This window comes from Panthera pardus, unplaced genomic scaffold (genome assembly GCF_024362965.1).
Source record: "Panthera pardus isolate Hobbes unplaced genomic scaffold, ASM2436296v1 HiC_scaffold_11, whole genome shotgun sequence".
NCBI lineage: Eukaryota > Metazoa > Chordata > Mammalia > Carnivora > Felidae > Panthera > Panthera pardus.
In genome coordinates, this window is record NW_026526666.1 from 28,495,359 (window position 1) to 28,514,561 (window position 19,203).

Sequence of the window (19,203 nt, forward strand, 5' to 3'; positions counted from 1 at the left end):
TTCAGAAACTTCTGGAAGAACAATCCAGTCAAAGAGATTAAAAAGTAAAAATCTGGATTTTAGATTTTTTTTTTTTTTAATGTTTATTTATTTTTGAGACAGAGAGAGACAGAGCATGAACGGGTTAGAGGCAGAGAGAGAGGGAGACACAGAATTGGAAGCAGGCTCCAGGCTCTGAGCCATCAGCCCAGGGCCCGACGCGGGGCTCGAACTCACGGACCGCGAGATCGTGACCTGAGCTGAAGTTGGACGCTTAACCGACTGAGCCACCCAGGCGCCCCGAAAATCTGGATTTTAAAGTGAAGGCCTTGGGGATAACACACTGAATTTGGGGAATTATACGAATCTTAAAACCCAGGTTTTGACGTATATCCTCCCAGTTAGATAATAACAGATATTTAACAAAATCTCAGAAGAATAAGGTCCTTATTTAGCCAGGTTCTTCCTTTCCCTGTGTTATTCCTCAGGCTATACAAAAGTTCTCAAAGAAACTTGAGCTTGGAGGGCAAAGAAAATAGATTTTTAAATATGGTGGAAAAAAGAGTTAATAAGTAACCTATATTCTTAAAGCATTTGAAATATCTTGATAGTCACCCAGCCATGAGCATGAGAAGAAATGGCACAGCAACTTGGTTTATATTATTTCAGCAAAAAAAGAGAAAGAAAGAAGGAAGGTAACTTAAGGATAAGAGAGGAATTACAATTGCTTCATGCTATGAAACAAACATGACTTCAATAAAATTAAGAAATCAAAAGATGATAAAAAATACTGATGTAAGAAATAAGATGGTGCTAGGGAAGCAAATTGAAACCCAGTGCATCACTGCAGAAACTAGAAAAGAGTAGTCTATTCAATAAACAGTATTGAAAAGTAGAATACTGGCATGGAAGAAAAGCTTGAGATAATCATAGTGAATGCAGAGATTAAGAATGTAAAACAGTTATTAGCTAACAGGTATGGATGAATGATAGATAATCTAACACTAAGGATAACTGGTGTCCCACAATAAATAGAAAGAAGATGTATTAAAAAAAATATGAACAGTTTCACATATGAGTGAAATCATGATATTTGTCTGTCTCTGACTGACTTATTTCACTTAGCATTTTACCCTTAGATCCATTGTGTTGTTGCAAATGGTAAGTCTCATTCTTTTTTATGGTTGAGTAATATTCCATTGACTATATCTACCATATCATTTCTCTCATATGTGAAATTTAAGAACCTAAACAGGGGCACCTAACTGGCTCAGTCAGAAGAGCATGCAACTCTTCATCTCAGTGTCGTGAGTTCGAGCCCCATGTTGGGTATAGAGATTATTTACAGACAGACAGACAGACATACACTTAAAAAAAAAAAAAAACAAACAAAAACCCCCACACTCTTTAAATACAGAGAACAAACTGGTGGTTACCAGAGGAGAGATAGGTGGGAGGATGGATGAAATAAAGAAGATTAAGAGTATACTTGACCTGCTGAACACTGAGTAATGTATAGAATTGTTGAATCTCTATATTGTACACCTGAAACTAATATAACATTGTATGTTAATTACACTTCAATTTAAAAAATATATAAACAATTGGGGTTCCTGGGTGGCTCAGTCGGTTAAGCATCTGACTCTGGCTCAGGTCATGATCTTGTGGTCCATGAGTTCGAGCCCCACATTGGGCTCTGTGCTGACAGCTCAGAGCCTGGAACCTGCTGAGGATTCTGTGTCTCCTTCTCTCTCTGCTCCTCCCCCACTCATGCTCTATCTCTCTGTCTCTCAAAAATAGATAAATACTAAAAAAAAAATTTTTTTTTAATATGTAAACAAGAAGAGGTCCCTGAAATTCAGGAAGATTTAAATACACAAATTAAAAGAACACTCTGTGTTCCAGAAAATTTTGACACACAATACTCCATAAACACTCAAAGCAAATTATCCACAAAATTGTATGGGAAAATTAAGACTTGTCCTCCACATTTCTCATGGCACATTCAAGGCCAGAAACCAATGGAGCAGTGGCTATGCTGCACTCTCCAGTACAGTAACCACTAGCCACATGTGGTAATTTAAATTTCAATTGATTTAAGTTAAACAAAATTAAAATCAGTCCCTCAGTCACACTTAGCTCCATAGCCTCAGTAGCTACTAGCTACCACATTAGACAATGCAGGTAGAAAACATTTCTGTCATCATAGAAGGTTCTCTTAGTACTAGTCTACAAAATTCTGAGTTTGGGTGACCCAAAGATATTATAACCTAACAAGGTGTCATTTAAATATATTGAAGAGACAGGTTGGCATTTTCCAGTGTGAAAGACTGCTGGGATACTGTTTCCACAGTTCTTTCTTCAAAAAACTAGGAATTGTGAAATCTAGCTTAAAACAAGTCAAAGAACTGAGAAATGCAGGTGCTGTTTAAAAAGAGAGGTGGTAACTATTGAATTAATTTGAATACAGAACTAATACTAAACAAACATGGGAATAAAGGGGTACAGGTTAGGATGGTTTCCTTCAAACTTTGACAGTGTAACAATGTTATCAAAAATCTGGAAGTGGAGATAGGGGAGATGAAACCAAGTATAAATGTACATATATCTTTACAGCAAGATAGGCAAATGAGTTTAAAGTATGTAATTTTAAAAAAATGGACTCCAGCATCTAAATGTTTTTCATAAACACTTAAAGTTAGAGGTCTTTTTTTTTTTTTAAGGAAATTATGCCTCTTGTATTGAAGAAACACTTTGCATTCACTGTGCTTTTTTTTTTTTTTTTATATGTAGCAGTCATTTATTTGGGCAATTAAAATTACAATTCAAGGGACACAGTTTGGACAGAAACCTGACTCAAGTTCCCTATATTTTCTTTTTTATCAATTTCAGCTAAAGTTTAAGATTTAATTTTCATTGTTACATTTTTTCCTTTGAGTTGTTTAAGGTAAAAGTATAATTTTACAGAAACAATTGTTTCTCTTTCTTAAAAAAGCTGACTGTACATCTTTCAAGATTTTAACATTGATCAATTATAGGAAATATGAATAGAAATGATATATTTTTGAATTGTTTTTCTCTACTTTTTTTCCCGAGGCATTTAAATTCCTCTATATATCAGGTGAACTCCCAAATCATAAGCTAAAGGTGATGAATTTTTGATAGGGGAGCAGTGAGAAAAATGATTTAATAACAATATTATTCACAGCCAAGCCAAACTATCTCATTGAAATTATAGACGAAATTAATTTTATAGTATGAGTTATTAATTTCAAATGCATATTATTGATACTATGTTTATATAGGCTGTCTTTGACTTATCTTTGTTTTCTTTTTTATACCTTGTTCTCCCTTGACTTCATATGAGAAGAGATTACTGAATTGATAAGTAATTATAATTGGGTTTTTCATACTGGCCTTCATCTATACTTGATAAAAGTGGCTGGCTCCTTATCAAATTCCAGTACTCTAGTAGTCTAATAAGTTGATAAAAATTCTTGTTGGCAAAATCAGCTCTTCATGTGTCCTTTAAACAAATGAGAGAAGAGCATGTTTTATCAGTGAAATGAATATATAGGAAGCTGTCTGGTCATCTGATGCTAAGGAAGATACGTGACAAACTTCAACAGCTAAGGAATGTATTCCCCAACTTTGGCTTACTATCACTTTTTATGGAGGGTCCAGGAAAAGATAACATGAATACATAAAATTATCAGCACCATTTTTAGAAAAACAATTCTAACATATATCCTGCTGTAGTTTGTTGCACAAATATGGGAGTAGGAGTGGAACCTGATTTCACCCTTGGCTTTTTCCTAGATAGCCATGTGATCCTTGCTAAGTTAGTTAGCTCCTGAGTCTGTTTAATGCTCTAATGCTGTTGGATCTAGGCCATGCTTGGGTCAAGCCACTTATGAAGATAATGCACAAGTACAGGGGCAGTGCTAAAAAAGAGGACAGCTTTTTAATTTATCAGTCTGGAGAAAATCTTGCTAAGAGAAAGAATTGGTGATCAGAATCCAAAGTATGAAAATAATAGGTCTAGACCGTGATAGTCTTCAAGCTGGCAGAAGAGGATCTCAAGAAATAACAATGCTGAGTAGTGGAATGACAAAAAGATGAACTGATACTTGCTTAGATTTAGAAAGGCTTTTTGGAACTAATTGTTTAAAAGTCTCAGTATCCCAAGACACTACTACCAAAGGACTTGTCAGGTCTTAACCTAGCATGACAGTGTTTATCATTAGTAAATAGGATTTCATCATATATCCTTTCCTGATAGGGGAAAAAGTGAGACAAAAGCTGTTTTACACTGCACAAGAGCACCTATTTGGAGTTTAACTTTGTGATATTAAAAACAAAATATAAAATACAAAGCCAAGAAATAAAAGTGGAGATGAATCTTCCACTGAGGTGATAAACCCTCATGACGTGGAATATGAGGATATTGAAATATGATGGTTCCAGCCATCCAGAAGATGAATCACATTTTTTTTAAGCTACAGGATTTTCCCGCTGTAGGCACTGCCTCACTGAGCAAGGTGAAGCTGAATAAGTGATATTCGATGCTTTCCTTTTATGACAAGTCCTCTCTTTTTTAGTCTTTTCTTGATGACTACCTCTATGCTTTTCCCAGAATTTAAAGTCATCTACCTACTACAGGGGCACTGGGTGGCTCAGTCAGTTAAGCATCTGCCTTTGGCTCAGGTCATGATCTCACAGTTCATGAGTTTGAGACCCACATTGGGCTATGCACTGACAGTGCAGAGCCTGCTTGGGATTCTCTCTCTTCCCTCTCTCTCTGCCCCTCCCTTGCTTGTACCCTGTCTCTCAAAATAAATAAATAAATAAACAAACTTAAAATCATCTATTTACTACGTAGAATATTTTTGCAAAGAGACAAATGACAGGTTAAAAGGCATTTTGTGTGTGTTTAAAGTGATGTGAAGTATGGATAGAGTTATTTAGACTTCCCATGATTGAAGAGTTAAACCTATAGGTTAGTTTCTTAGTAAGAGGCAAAAAAAAAAAAAAAAGTCATAACTACTAATATTCATTATGTGTATCTTTTTATCAAATATATATAAATAATAAAATAATAAAGTAAATATTTACCAGCATAATTTATAAAGTGCTGTCTTCTAGTGCTATTCCTATACATTTTCTTAGTCTTTGGCTTCAGATATTTAAGTTTCTCTGGCCATGTCTTCTGTGGTTACTCCCTTAACACAACCAAACTTTAAATATACATTATATTAGTTTTATCCTGCTGCCTATTGGGTTTGAAAAAAAGAAATAAAAACAGTACTTGACTTGGAGTTTTGTTGGAATGGGAAATTTTTGTATTTCAGCTTGGATAATACACAATCTCTAGACTTGAACTCTTAAAAATATTAACAGTCATGACAAAAAGCAGAGGGACTATTACAGATTTAAAGAGGGTAAAGAGATACACAATAACCAAGTGTAACCATAAACCTTGGTTTGATTCTGGATAGTAATAAACCCTTTAGAACCCTTTAAAAATTTTTTTAATGTTTTATTTATTTTTGAGAGAGAGAGAGAGAGACTGCAAGTGGGAGAGGGGCGGAGAGAGAGACACACACAATCTGAAGCAGGCTCCAGGCTCAGCAGTCAGCACAGAACCCAATACAGGGCTTGAACTCGCAAGCAGTGAGATCATGACCTGAGCCGAAGTTGGACGCTTAACCAACTGAGCCACACAGGCACCACCATTTAGGACCCTTCTTAAGGGAATTTGAATAGGAGCTATGTATTCGATGATACTGTGATGTTAAACTATTACTTTAAGTGTGTTAGTGGCATTTAGTTATGTGAGGCAGTTCCTTGTTCTTAGGAAATGCATGCTGAAATATATAGTAGGGAAGTGTCATATCTGCAATTTACATTCAAATGGTTCAGAAGATACACGTACTGAGAGAACAAAAGCAGATGTAGCAAAAAAGTAATTGGTGAATATAGCTGAATGGTATATGAGTATTGTACTATTATTTCACCTCTTCTGTAGATTTGAAATATTTGAAAACTGAAAAGGCTAGAGGAAAATTTTGCAAATGTAAATGACAGACTAGGTGCTTTTCATGTTTTGCATCTATGCATCTGTTACATTAACTGGGTATTAACTGGTTAAATTCTCTTTAAAAACCCAAAAACTTCTAAGCAAATTATCCAGTTGCATAGGGTATTAAAAAGCCTATGGCTTGAAACATAGCTTTTAAAATCTGCTATCTTCCTGTCTCTAAGGAAGTGTCCTTCCTGTGCCAAGATAGGGTAAGTTATAACCAGCATTAAAAACAGATAAAGAAACAAATAAGACTCTTAGACATACCTATTACAATTATATGTAAAAAATGAGGCTAAATTTGTGAGTTAAACAAACCTGAGCCCCTGCCTCCTCTTTTCTCACCTCCACAATATTTTTTAATATAATACACTTTTTCTTCCAAACACTTGTTCAAAGCAAGTTAACATCCTACTCATCTCAGTTTTGCTGCAATATAATATGTGAGAAGCATGCTGCTTAGAGCTACAGAGGAAGTCTTTCACATTTTTACTTAATTTTTCTAGCTCCATGCACCACCACATTTAATTGTTCAACTTTTTAAATAGTATGTTGGAGTATACAGTAGATGTAGGCGAGGATATCTCTGATTTCAATGTCTGCTTGCTACTGTGAATGTATACACATTGCACAAGTACCTATTCACTTTTTTCCTGCTGACTACAGCAGGGACTAATTTTTCAATCAACTGTAGCAGAATATGTGATACATCCTGGGCACTTTATATCTCTGCCTCATCCTTTCCTGAATTTTAGCTCCCTGTGGTTGCAGGGATAAACCTGGTGAATGTATATACCTAAAGTCACTAAAAAACAGGCCAAGTAGTCAAACACCAGAATCACTGCTCTTAGCAAAATATTTCTCTATGCACATTTATGGTTATATTAAAGAAAATAGCTTTTTAACTCTATCAACCTGTTACCTAGTAAAAAGCTTAGAAAATTGGATCCCTTATTTACTGACATATCTTCTCGTAGATATTGATAGTTTTAAGTTTTTAAAGAATTATTCAGCTGGTTCTCAAATCTTTGGTGTTTCTTCATTCTTTTGAATAGTTATCTTAGTATTCAGTCATAGGGATCATATATGTGGGATTTTTTTCTGATCCTAAACATTGTTTAGTTCCTCATCATACATTACTAAACTTTAAAATAACATTTTCTGTTTGAGAGCTAGGTTAACCAAGAAAGGGATTTGAGTTCAAAATTCAGCCAACCTCTGTAGACAGGGAACTGACCAGCTGAAACTAACATAGAAATAACATGAAGTGAAACTGACAGTAGAATTGAAAGAAATTAATTTAAGAACCCTTGCCAGTTTTCTTCTATTTTCATTCTAAAATATTTTCTCTCTGGGAATGTAGAGACTATTTGTAAATAAGTTGATGTGTCTTGGTCATTTAACACATTTACCATTGTGGTGGTAGTTAAGAGAAGTATTTACCTCTTTTTTGAAATTTCAAATTTATTTTTTTATTTATTTTGAGAGAGAGAATGTGTGTGCATATGAGCTGAGAAGGGGCAGAGAGAGAGGGAGGGGGAATCTGAAGCAGGCTCCATGCCAACAGCCCCACATGGGGCTCAAACTCATGAACCATGAGATCATGACCTGAGCCGAAATCAAGAGTCAAATGATGCTTAACCAACTGAGCCACCCAGGCAGGCACCTCTGTCTCTTTTTTTATATAAAAAAACTATACTGAATAAATTCTGTAATGAGTATAAACTTAAAAAATATTATTTGAGATTTTTTAAGAAAGATAAAAGTATTTTATAACTGGTATATATATAGAATTTTGAATTTGTGTTTAAAAATAGTTAATTTTCAAAGGTTGTACAAACCAGTGTGTTTCAAGTGTAGGTCTACACACTGGCTGTGTCAGAACCACCACTTGTGTAGCTTTCTTTTTGTTTTTTTTCTGGTTAACAGTTTTATTTTATTTACTTTCTAATTTACATCCAAATTAGTTAGCATATAGTGCAACAATGATTTCAGGAGTAGATTCCTTAATGTCCCTTACTCATTTAGCCCATCCCCTCCCCCCCCACAATCCCTCCAGTAATCTTCTTTGTTCTCCATATTTAAGAGTCTCTTATGTTTTGTCTCCCTCCCTGTTTTTATATGATTTTTGCTTCCCTTCCCATATATTCATCTATTTTCTCTTAAAATCCTCACACGAGTGAAGTCATATGATATTTGTCTTTCTCTGACTAATTTTGCTTAGCATAGTACCCTCTAGTTCCAGCCACGTAGTTGCAAATGGCAAGATTTTATTTTTTTGATTGCGGAGTAATACTCCATTGTATGTATATACCACATCTTCTTTATCCATTCATCCATCGATGGACATTTGGGCTCTTTCCATACTTTGGCTATTGTTGATAGTACTGCTATAAACATTGGGGTGCATGTGTCCCTTCAAAACAGCACACCTGTATCCCTTGGATAAATACCTAGTAGTGCAGATGCTGGGTCATAGGGTAGTTCTATTTTTAATTTTTTGAGGAACCTCCAGACTGCTTTTCAGAGTGGCCTCACCAGTTGGCATTCCTACCAGCAGTGCAAAAGAGATCCTCTTTCTCCGCATCCTAGCCAATATCTTTTGTTGCCTGAGTTGTTCATGTTAGCCATTCTGACAGGTGTAAGGTGGTGTCTCATTGTGGTTTTGCTTTGTATTTCCCTGATGATGAGTGATGTGGAGTATTTTTTCATGTGTCATTTGGCCATCTGGATGTCTTCTTTGGAGGAGTGTCTATTCATGTCTTTTGCCCATTTCTTCTATGTGTTTTGGGTGTTGTGTTTGATAAGTTCTTTATAGATTTTGGATACTAACCCTTTATCTAACCTTTATGTCGTTTGCAAATATCTTCTCCCATTCTGTCTGTTGCCTTTTAGTTTTGCTGATTGTTTCTTCGCTGTGCAGAAGTTTTTATTTTGATGAGGCCCCAATAGTTCTTTTTTGCTTTTGTTTCCCTTGCCTCCGGAGACATGTTGAGTAAGAAGTTGCTGCGGCCAAGGTCAAAGAGATTTTTGCCTGCTTTCTTCTTGAGGATTTTGATGGCTTCCTGTCTTACATTTAGGTCTTTCATCCATTTTGAGTTTATTTTTGCATATGGTGTAAGAAAGTTGTCCAGGTTCATTTTTCTGCGTGTCACAGTCCAATTTTCCCAGCACCACTTGCTGAAGAGACTGTCTTTATTCCATTGGATATTCTTTCCTGCTTTGTCAAAGATTAGTTGGCCATATGTTTGTGGGTCCATTTCTGGGTTCTCTGTTCTGTTCCATTGATCTGAGTGTCTGTTCTTGTGCCAGTACCATACTGTCTTGATGATTACAGCTTTGTAATATAGTTTGAAATCTGGGTGTAGCTTTCAATGTGTACTGATTTTCAAGCCCCATTCCCAGATATTTAGAATTCATTAGGTCAGCAATAGATTCTCTTAATCCATGTGTTTACAAAACTCCCAACAATAATCATCTTTGGCAATCACTGTTTTAACCATTTCCTAGATTATGTTGTTTATATTATTATATTCACTTACCTAGCCATATATTTTTTAAATGGTAAATTTTATGTATATATTTTATCAAAATACCTAGCCATATTTTTAAAAAAATATTTATTAGGTAGGATGTTTTTATTGAAGGTAACAGAAAACTCAATTCTGGATTTATGTATGGCTTAAATTATAAAGGGGCTTTATTGGTTCATGTACCTGAAAAGTCCAAAAGTAGGATATACTTAAGGAACAGTTTGATTTGGGCTCCAGCTTGTTGCATTAGCCATGATTCTGAAAGCTCTGCTTTGCTTGTCATTTTTTATCCTTAGGAGGTTTTTTTCATCGTGTTAAAATGGCTAACAGATGAGCCTTATATGTACTTGCATAATATGCAGAATAAAAAACTGTAACCCATAATTTCCGGTAAAAGTTTTAAGAGTCACACAGTTTGAGCAAGACCAGAAGTAGTCACAATGCAAACAGATCTGATTATCCTGTTTGGTTTAAACCCTACCTACCAATCAGAGCCTACCTGTGGGGTTAAGGATGGGGATAATTCCTGTACTATGACCACTACATAATAAAGGAGAGAAAATAGATCTTGATGTAACAACCATAAAATCTACTTGAAACTATTACAGAGATGAACTGTAACTCAGCTAAAATTAGATTGTTTTAATAAAGTAATTTATGGTATAATATTACTTTTCAGTTTCTTAAGTTTCTAGTAAAAAAGTGAAGAAAGTTCGAATCCTAGAGCAAGAGGTAGGTTTTAAATGAAGTACAAGTAACCTTGGGAAATAAATACCTTTTCACATATAGAAATGAACTACAGTATAGACTAAGTGCTTGCTTTCTAGAGGGAGAGGGCATGTATTATTTTTTTTATTGATGTCTTCTCCAAGTATTTTACTATGAAAATTTTCAAACATACAGAAGTTGAAAGAGTTCAACAGAGAACATCACAAACCCACCACCTCCATTCTAGTATTAATATTTTTGATATTTGTTTCATCTGTTGCTTTATTAGATATGTGTCTATCCACCATTCTAGCTATATTTTTTTTTTTTTTTCTGAGAGCTCAGGAGTGCGAGTGGGGAAAGGGCAGAGGAAGGAGAGAGAGAATCTGAAGGAGGTCCATGCCTAGCATGGAACCCCAGGCAGGGCTGGATCTCACCACTGTGAGATCATGACCTGAGCCAAAATCAAGAGTTGGATACTTAACCACCTGAGTCACTCAGGGGCCCCTTAGCTATCTTATTTTTTGATGCATTTCAGAGTAAGTTAAAGTTGTTATACTCTATCCCTAATTACTTAAACATGCATATCTTTAGGTTATTAATGACCTTTTGACTCAGAGACTTATACATGGAACTCTATGGCTTAAGGCCTCAATATGAATTAGATTATTATAGATATCATAATGGTAATTGCTAAAATAATTACTGAAAGAAAGGTCCGAGAGTAAAAGTGCATTTAAGTAAGCCTTTTATAAATATTACTTTATGGTCTCTTAATATAAAGTTTCTTTTATTGCATGACAAAAAGTTATATATTTAAGGTGTGTTCAGTGAAATTATAGAATACCAAGATTGTTGATGTGTTGGAGCTCTTTAAGTTTGTTACTTACCTAATGAGTTTTGCTTAGGAAATCACTTAACTGGCAATCTGTTGTTATCAGCTAGACCAAAAGAAAATACAGGTTACTGGTAAATTTATTAGTGTAGCTGACATTTTCCCACCTTATCAGAAAGAACTATGTAGACATTGCTTGAAAATAGAAAGGTATAAAAATTTTTGCAAAAAATAATCCTAAACATTAGATAATTGAATAAATTGTCTCAGAAGTGAAATTAAATTGTTATCCACTTTTTAGAATGTAATAGTTAACTGGATTTTTTTTTTTTTTTTTGGCACTGTAAATGTGTAGTTATTTAGTTACCTGATTTCAAGAGAGTCCTTAAAAGGGTTCAGTTCATCATTTAAATGAGAACCCATTTGCAGAACATAAAAACCACAGACTTAGATAAAAAGTTATTTATACATTTTAATTTATTAAATAGCACTTAGTACCTCTCTGACTTCACTTCAGTTTTTGAAATATCAGCTAGATTTGCTTAAAGCAGACTATTCAATCAGAATACCTTAGGCAGAGCTTTTCGACTGGTGTGTCTGTCACACTGGTATGCTACTAATATGTGATAAGTGTGCAGGGATGGGGGTCACTTCTAGAGTGCAGAGCTGCTTAATTACCCTTCCTTTGCCCTCAGTTTAATCAGTATGCCTTACAAGCTGTTGTTACAAACATTAAATTTCTTTATTGTAAAATTTCTCAACTGCCCAATTTTTTTTATTAAATATTGCCTTTCCTCTAAAGAAATCAGGGTGCAAAACTTTGGCTAAACCTTACTAAGACTCACCTTTAGGGGAAACATCTATGGAGTCAGTCACTTTTTTTTTTTTTTTTTTTTTTTAGTTTTGTTTTGTTTTTGTTTTTTTAATCTAAATGCTCTCTATACACAAACTCAGGACACCAAGATCAAGAGTTGCAGCCAGGTGCCCCTCTTAGTCACTTTTGTAAAACACATTTAATGATTTGTGTCTTGCCAGACTGTTTATCATGCAGGTTTCCCTACAGGAAAGAATTGGTATTAATTATTGTTAGTGGCCATTCAACAGCCTTTCAGACCTAAAGTATTTTGCTTTCTTGAACTTCTGTCTTGGAACATTAGAACTTACCTTGGGCTTTGTCATTTTGTTCACCGTGAGAATTTTATTTTGTTCTGAATGATATTATTGCTATGGGATATCCAAAATCCTCAAGAACTTTACCTTCACTGGGGACCAGATTTAAAGGTACCTTTTCTAAATCTGATTCTAAACCACAAATATCTAGCCTTTCCATCTCATCCATAAGGATTTCTTCCTAGTAGTCAATTGCACTTTCCATTTAATCAGCAATTATTTTCAAGGTAATTAATATGATATGATGCTAAAATTAGACTTAAAATAGCCATCAAAGAGTACAGCTGAACACATATACTCAAAGTAGCCCCCTTTGGAAGTATATTTACTTAATCAGTTGCTGCTGCTGCCATTTACCAGGTCACATACAGGATTTGGAAAATACCTTCTATAAGGATAATGACTTTATTTATTTTATGTCAGCAAATATTCTCTCTCCATATTTTTTTTCTCTTTTCTACATTCTTTTCTTCCTTCTTGACTCACTACTTATTCCTAGTGCTTGACATAATCCTTTCCTACTTTGGGAATATACGGGACTGAGATGGAGTAAGTCTAGAACCAAGGAAAATTATGGGAAGCGGTAGTCATGAAACAGAGTGAATTTGGGTGATAGGTTTATTAGTCTTTATTATATTACTCTTTTGTTCTCTGTTTTTGAAATATTTTATTTAAAATGGGGAGTGGATAAAAATCAGATGCAGGCATAATTACATGTAAGCAGTATTAGACAACTATAAATTGATAATATGAGTCATTAGCTTAGAGCCATAAATGAAAGTATGCTTTAGCATTTCATCTTAATTTTTTTCTTTTTATATTGCAATTCCCATTGAAATAAGTGTGGGCTAAAATAAATAACTCAAGTAAAGTTTTGAAACAAATCCAAGAAAGCTAATTTGCTTGATCCTTTGCATAAATTCCCATATATTCTTGCCTCCTCAGGCAAACTCATGTTTAGAGTGCTGTGGGGGAAAAATGTGTCAACTGTTTATGTAATTCTTAGGCAATTGTTGGTTCACTCAGTTAGGAATAATAGTTTCTATTACACAGAGGTGTTGTGATGATTACATGTAAAGAGCTTAGAACAGTTGTTAGCACATTGTCAGCCCCAGTCCCTCTCCATCAGGATTGTACAAGAGAATTAAATCCTACAGAAAATAATCTGAGTAACTATTTTCTCAGTTCTTCTAAGTATGGTACATAGTACCACTCTAGATGCATAGGAGGAAAGTTAAATTATTACATACAGTGATGTTTGGGCATTAGGACTTAATTCCTTTGGGGAACCTCAATTGAGAACGTCTGATAAGTGTTCAAGATATGTTAGCTATTATTACTTTGTTTACAAGTGACAGAAACCCATATTTAAACTGGTTTAAATAATAAAGGGACTTCATTCATTCATATACAGTAAAACCTTGGATTGTGAGTAACTTGTCCTGTAAGTGTTGCACAAGATGAGCAAACATTTCTAATAAATGATAAACTTGATAAATGAGCAATGTCTTGCAATACGAGTAGTACATGATGTCAAATGCCACGTGATCACAGCTGAGACAATGGTGTCTCTCTCTCTCTCTCTCTCTCTCTCTCTCTCTCTCTCTCTCTCTCTCTGGAATTGTGGGTGATCGTCTCCCATGCTTGGATGCTCAGTCTCAGACCACAGTGTTTGGCAGAAATCAGTGATTTTTCAGAATGTTGGAAGGTGCCCACAACTGACACTAGTGTATTTTTGTCACTTAAAAGCACCTATGGATGGACAGTCGTTCGCTTTTCCATACAAGAGTAAGCTTAGGAATACTTTGCTTTATACCTAGGTCAGGCTGCCTACAGATGTAGACCCTTTTCTCTGCTGCCTTATTGCCAGCTATATTAAATAATTTACAGTATATGACAAGAGTTTATTAATACTGTACTGTAGTCAACATCTGTGTGAACATATACAGTGGTCCCCGTGCAGAAAAAGATTCCATTGAGCCAGTAGATAGCAGTGATTCCATTAGTGATAGTGAAAATCATCCTACACAATAACCCCCTGTGAACGAACCACAAAGCTTTTCAAAGGTAAGTGCATGTTAATTTATTTTTCCGTATGTTTTGTATTTTTTTTATTATTTTGTATTACAGTATTGTAATCATTTTTATATGAACATTTTTGGGTTGTGGAACAAATCATCTGAGTTTCCATTATTTCTTATGGGGAAATTCGCTTTGATATACAAATGCTTTGGATTACGAGCATGTTTCCGGAACAAATTATGCTTGCCAACCAGAGTTTTACTGTAAATGAAAACAAGTAGGGAAGGCTTCAGAGATGGTTTGATTAGGATTCTGAGTCAATATCTCTGCTGTTTTGGTTCTGCCTTGCTCTGGTCAAACATTTCTTATTTGAGTATAATTGACACACAATGTTATACTAGTTTCAGATGTACAGCTTAGTGATTTGGCAAATTTATACATTACTCTGTGTTCACCACGAGTGTAGCTGTCATCTGTGCCATGACATTGCTGTTAGAATATCATTGATTATATTCCTTATGATCTGCTTTTTATTCATGTGACTTACTTATTCCATAACTGGAAGCCTGTATCTCCCTCTCCCCTTCACACCTTTTGCCCAACCCTATAAACCTCCCTTCTGGCAACATCAGTTTGTTCTCTGTATTTGCAGGTCTGATTCTGCTTTTTGTATGTTTATTCATTTTTTCATTATTTTTTTTTTAAGATTCCACTTATGTGTAGAGTCATATGGTAGTTGTCTTTTTCAGTCTGACTTAGCATAATAGGTCCATTTCACTTAGCATAATAGGTCCATCTGTGTTGTCTCAAATGGCACAGTCTCATCCTTTTTTATGGATATGTAATAGTCTGTTGTGTGTATGTATTTGTGTGTGTGTGTGTGTGTGTGTGTGTGTGTGTGTATACATACATTACATACACACACATACGTACTACATCTTCCTTATCCATTCATCTATTGATAGACACTTAGGTTGTGCTCTTCCTGGCTATTGTAAATAATGCTGCAATGAACATAGGGGTGCATATATCTTTTTGAATTAGTGTTTTTGTTTTCTTTGGGTTAATACCTGATAGTGAAAATACTGGATCAAATGGTTATTCTTTTTTTTTTTTTTTAATTTTTTTTGATGTTTATATATTTTTTTGAGAGAGAGAGACAGAGCATTATGGGGGAGGGGAGGAGAGAGAGACACACACAGAATCCAATGCAGGCTCCAGGCTCCAAGCTGTCAGCACAGAGCCCAATGCGGGGCTCGAGAACCTGTCAACCGTGAGATCATGACCTGATCCGAAGTCGGACGCTCAACTGACTGAGCCACCCTGGCACCCCTCAGATAGTTATTCTATTTTTAATTTTTTGAGGAACCTCCATACTGTTTTCCACAGTGGTTGTACAAATTTACATTCCCACTAATAGGTCATGAGGATTCCTCATACTCCACATCCTTGCCAACACTTGTTATTTCTTATCTTTTTGATTCTAGCCATTCATTCTGACAGGTGTGAAGTGATACATTATGTGGTTTTGATTTGCATTACCCTGATGATGAGTAATGTTGAACATCTTTTCTGTGTCTTCTTTACAAAAATGTCAAGTCCTCTCCACATTTTTTAATTGGATTGTTTGGGTGTTTGGTGTTGAGTTGCACAAGTTCTTTATATATTTTGAATATATATATATATATATATATATATATATATATATATAGGTATATATATATATATATGAATGAAAAATTTTCTTATTAGATATATTGTATGCAACTATCTTCTCCCATTCAATCAATAGGTTGTCTTTTTGTTTTGTTTTTGCCTTTTTGTTTTGTTGATGATTTCCTTTGCTGTGCAGAAAGCTTTTTATTTTGGTGTAGCCCCAATAGTTTATGTTTACTTTTGTGTTTGCTTTTGTTTCCCTTACCTTAGAAGACATATCTAGAAAAAATGTTGGTACAACTAATGTCAGAGAAATTACTGTCTGTGCCCTCTTCTAGGATTTTTATGGTTTCAGGTGTCCCATTTAGGTCTTTAATTCATTTTGACGTTTTGTGTGTGTGTTGTGTGTGTGTGTGTGTGTGTGTGTGTGTGTGTGTGTGTGTGTGTGTGGTTTAAGTGGTTCAGTTTCATTTTTTTGCATGTAGCTGTACAGTTTTCCCACCACCATTTATTGAAGAGACCGTCTTTTCCCCATTGTATATCCTTGTCTCCTTTGTCATAGATTAAATGGCTATATAATAATGGGTTTATTTCTGGAGTTTCTATTCTGGGGTTCCATTAATTGTATGTCTATTTTTTTTGCCTGTACCAAACTGTTTTGATTACTACAGCTTTGTAGTGTGTATCTTCAAATCTGGCATTGTGATACCTCCTGCTTTGTTCTTCCTTTTCAGTATTGCTTTGGCTCAAGCTAGTATTTCTAACTAAAATTTAAAAATATATATATATTTTCTTAAATACAGGCTAGTGGCTAAAAATCATAAGGTGTCTGTTGAATATGTTTATGAAGCCTGGCACATTTGGAATATAATTATTAAATTAGTTATTTTTTTTAAGATTTTATTTTTAAGTAATCTCCACACCCAGTGTGGGACTCAAACTCACAACCCCGAGATCAAGAGTCACATGCTCTACCAATTGAGCTAGCCAGGTGCCCCTAAATTAGTTCTTTGCTTAGGTGATTATATGTGATATTCATGTGTTCAAATATATAAGAAAAGTTTTAAAGCCTCTAGGAATAATAGTTGTTCTTTATATCTATACAAATATTAGTTAACTGCTTCAGCAGGCCATATTCTAGTGAAAGGTTTTTAAGACCGGTGACCAAAAGGAGAAGAACAAAAAAACAAAAAGAGTGGGCTTATAGGAATAGCTTGTTGAAAGGATTTGAAGAACAAACTAAAGTTACATAAGAATGCAATCGGGATGGCAAGGATGGTTCATGCAGAAGAGTAATTCTGTTGGAATGATACCCTGACTTTATAGGGGAGCCACTCATTCTGTTACTGGAGCAGTTCTAGTTAGTTCTTTCTGCCAAGGATGTTGGGAGATGTGTAGAGGAAAGTAGAGCATGACTTGGCTGCAGTGAGAGTACCAAACCAGGTCCAGGGTCTCTTCTTACTGTGAATGGAAAGAGCAGTAGAGAGCTCCACATTGGAAAGTGCTCTGCAGAACAACCCGTTACTCTCAAGGTAATTTTACAGGACCTACAGCACATTTTATTGTAATTATTTATTATTATTATTATTATTATTATTATTATTATTTTTAGAGTGCATATGTGGTGAGGGAAGGGCAAAGAAAGAAAGAGAAAGAGAGAAAATGAGAATCTTAAGCAGGCTCCACACTCAGCACAGAGCCTGATTGATGCAGGGCTCAATCCATGACCCTGGGAGCATGAGCTGAATTCAAGAGTCGAATGCTCAACTGGCTGAACTACCCAGGTGCCTCTACAGAACATTTTAAAACCTACTTAAAAAAAAAATTTTTTTTAACGTTTAATTATTTTTGAGACAGAGACAGAGCATGAACGGGGGAGGGCCAGAGAGAGAGGGAGACACAGAATCTGAAACAGGCTCCAGGCTCTGAGCGGTCAGCACAGAGCCCGACGCGGGGCTTGAACTCACGGACCGCGAGATCATGACCTGAGCCGAAGTCGGACACTTAACCGACTGAGCCACCCAGGCGCCCCTAAAACCTACTTTTAAAAAAATCTGGGGCGCCTGGGTGGCTTGGTCGGTTAAGCTTCCGACTTCGGCTCAGGTCATGATCTCACGGTCCGTGAGTTCGAGCCCCGCGTCGGGCTCTGTGCTGACAGCTCATAACCTGGAGCCTGTTTCAGATTCTGTGTCTCCCTCTCTCTCTGGCCCTCCCCCGTTCATGCTCTGTCTCTCTCTGTCTCAAAAATAAATAAACGTTAAAAAAAAATTAAAAAAAAAACCCTATAAATATTCAAGTAGCACTAAGATAACTTTTATAGAAACTTCAAAGCTCTTTCAAATCGAAATGTGTATCTTCTCTGTAGGTACTGATAATGAATGATCTTGAAGTTGGATTCTTAAGAGATAATAGCAAGTATAGAACAGTGTTCATAGTGTCTGTAGTATTAGTAAAAATATGTGTGTGTATGCAAATGTGTTTCGATACATATGTACAAAATATCATGGGAAGATTACAATAAAAAACAACTGTGATTGTCTCTATGGAAGGAAACCAAGTGATGGGTGGGTGTTAAAAGTAAACTAGTACTTTGTTGGTATCTGGAGTTACTCAGTAGTTTTAATGCTTCTTAACATTTCAAGCGTCATCACATGGCTTTTAGAAATAATCTGGCAATATAAAAAACAACTCATTTTTCACTCTCTAATAAGCCCTATGTCTTAAAAGTCACATTTGTTTTCAGATGGTATATGAAAAGGCAGCTTCTCCCCTTCCCAATTTATATCCCTGGAAAATAATCACATATGGTTCTGAAACTAGCTGTTAGGATTCAAGCACCTTTTAATCAGCTATATCTAGGACTCCTGCCATACATTCCTAAGCTAATTAAACAAGAGATTCAGAGCTGTCCTTCCCCTTTTAAGAGTGGTTTGCAGAACCTTTTCTTTTTTCTCTTTCTCCTCTGTTTGCCACACAAAAGCTGATTCCCATGTAGCTGTGGGAGGCTCACTGCCTTATCAACTAAGCATTGAATCTCTTGTGGTATGGATAGAAAATCATTTATCCTCAAAGTAAGAAAATGCCTTTGAAATTCTAAGGTAATTTTTTCACTAGTACACCATTCAACTGTTGGTTTCTGAGAGTTTCTCAAAATGTACATTTTATAAGTTGTATTTGTTATAAACAACTTCCCTAAGCATTATATAGAAATAATCAGT

At 35.4% G+C, this 19,203-nt stretch overlaps 1 protein-coding gene across 10 annotated transcripts in view; it reads left to right on the forward strand.

The window, feature by feature from the left end:
* EVI5 (ecotropic viral integration site 5) overlaps positions 1 to 19,203 on the forward strand; it is a 241,354-nt gene that overhangs the window by 187,781 nt on the left and 34,370 nt on the right. The window lies entirely within an intron of this gene.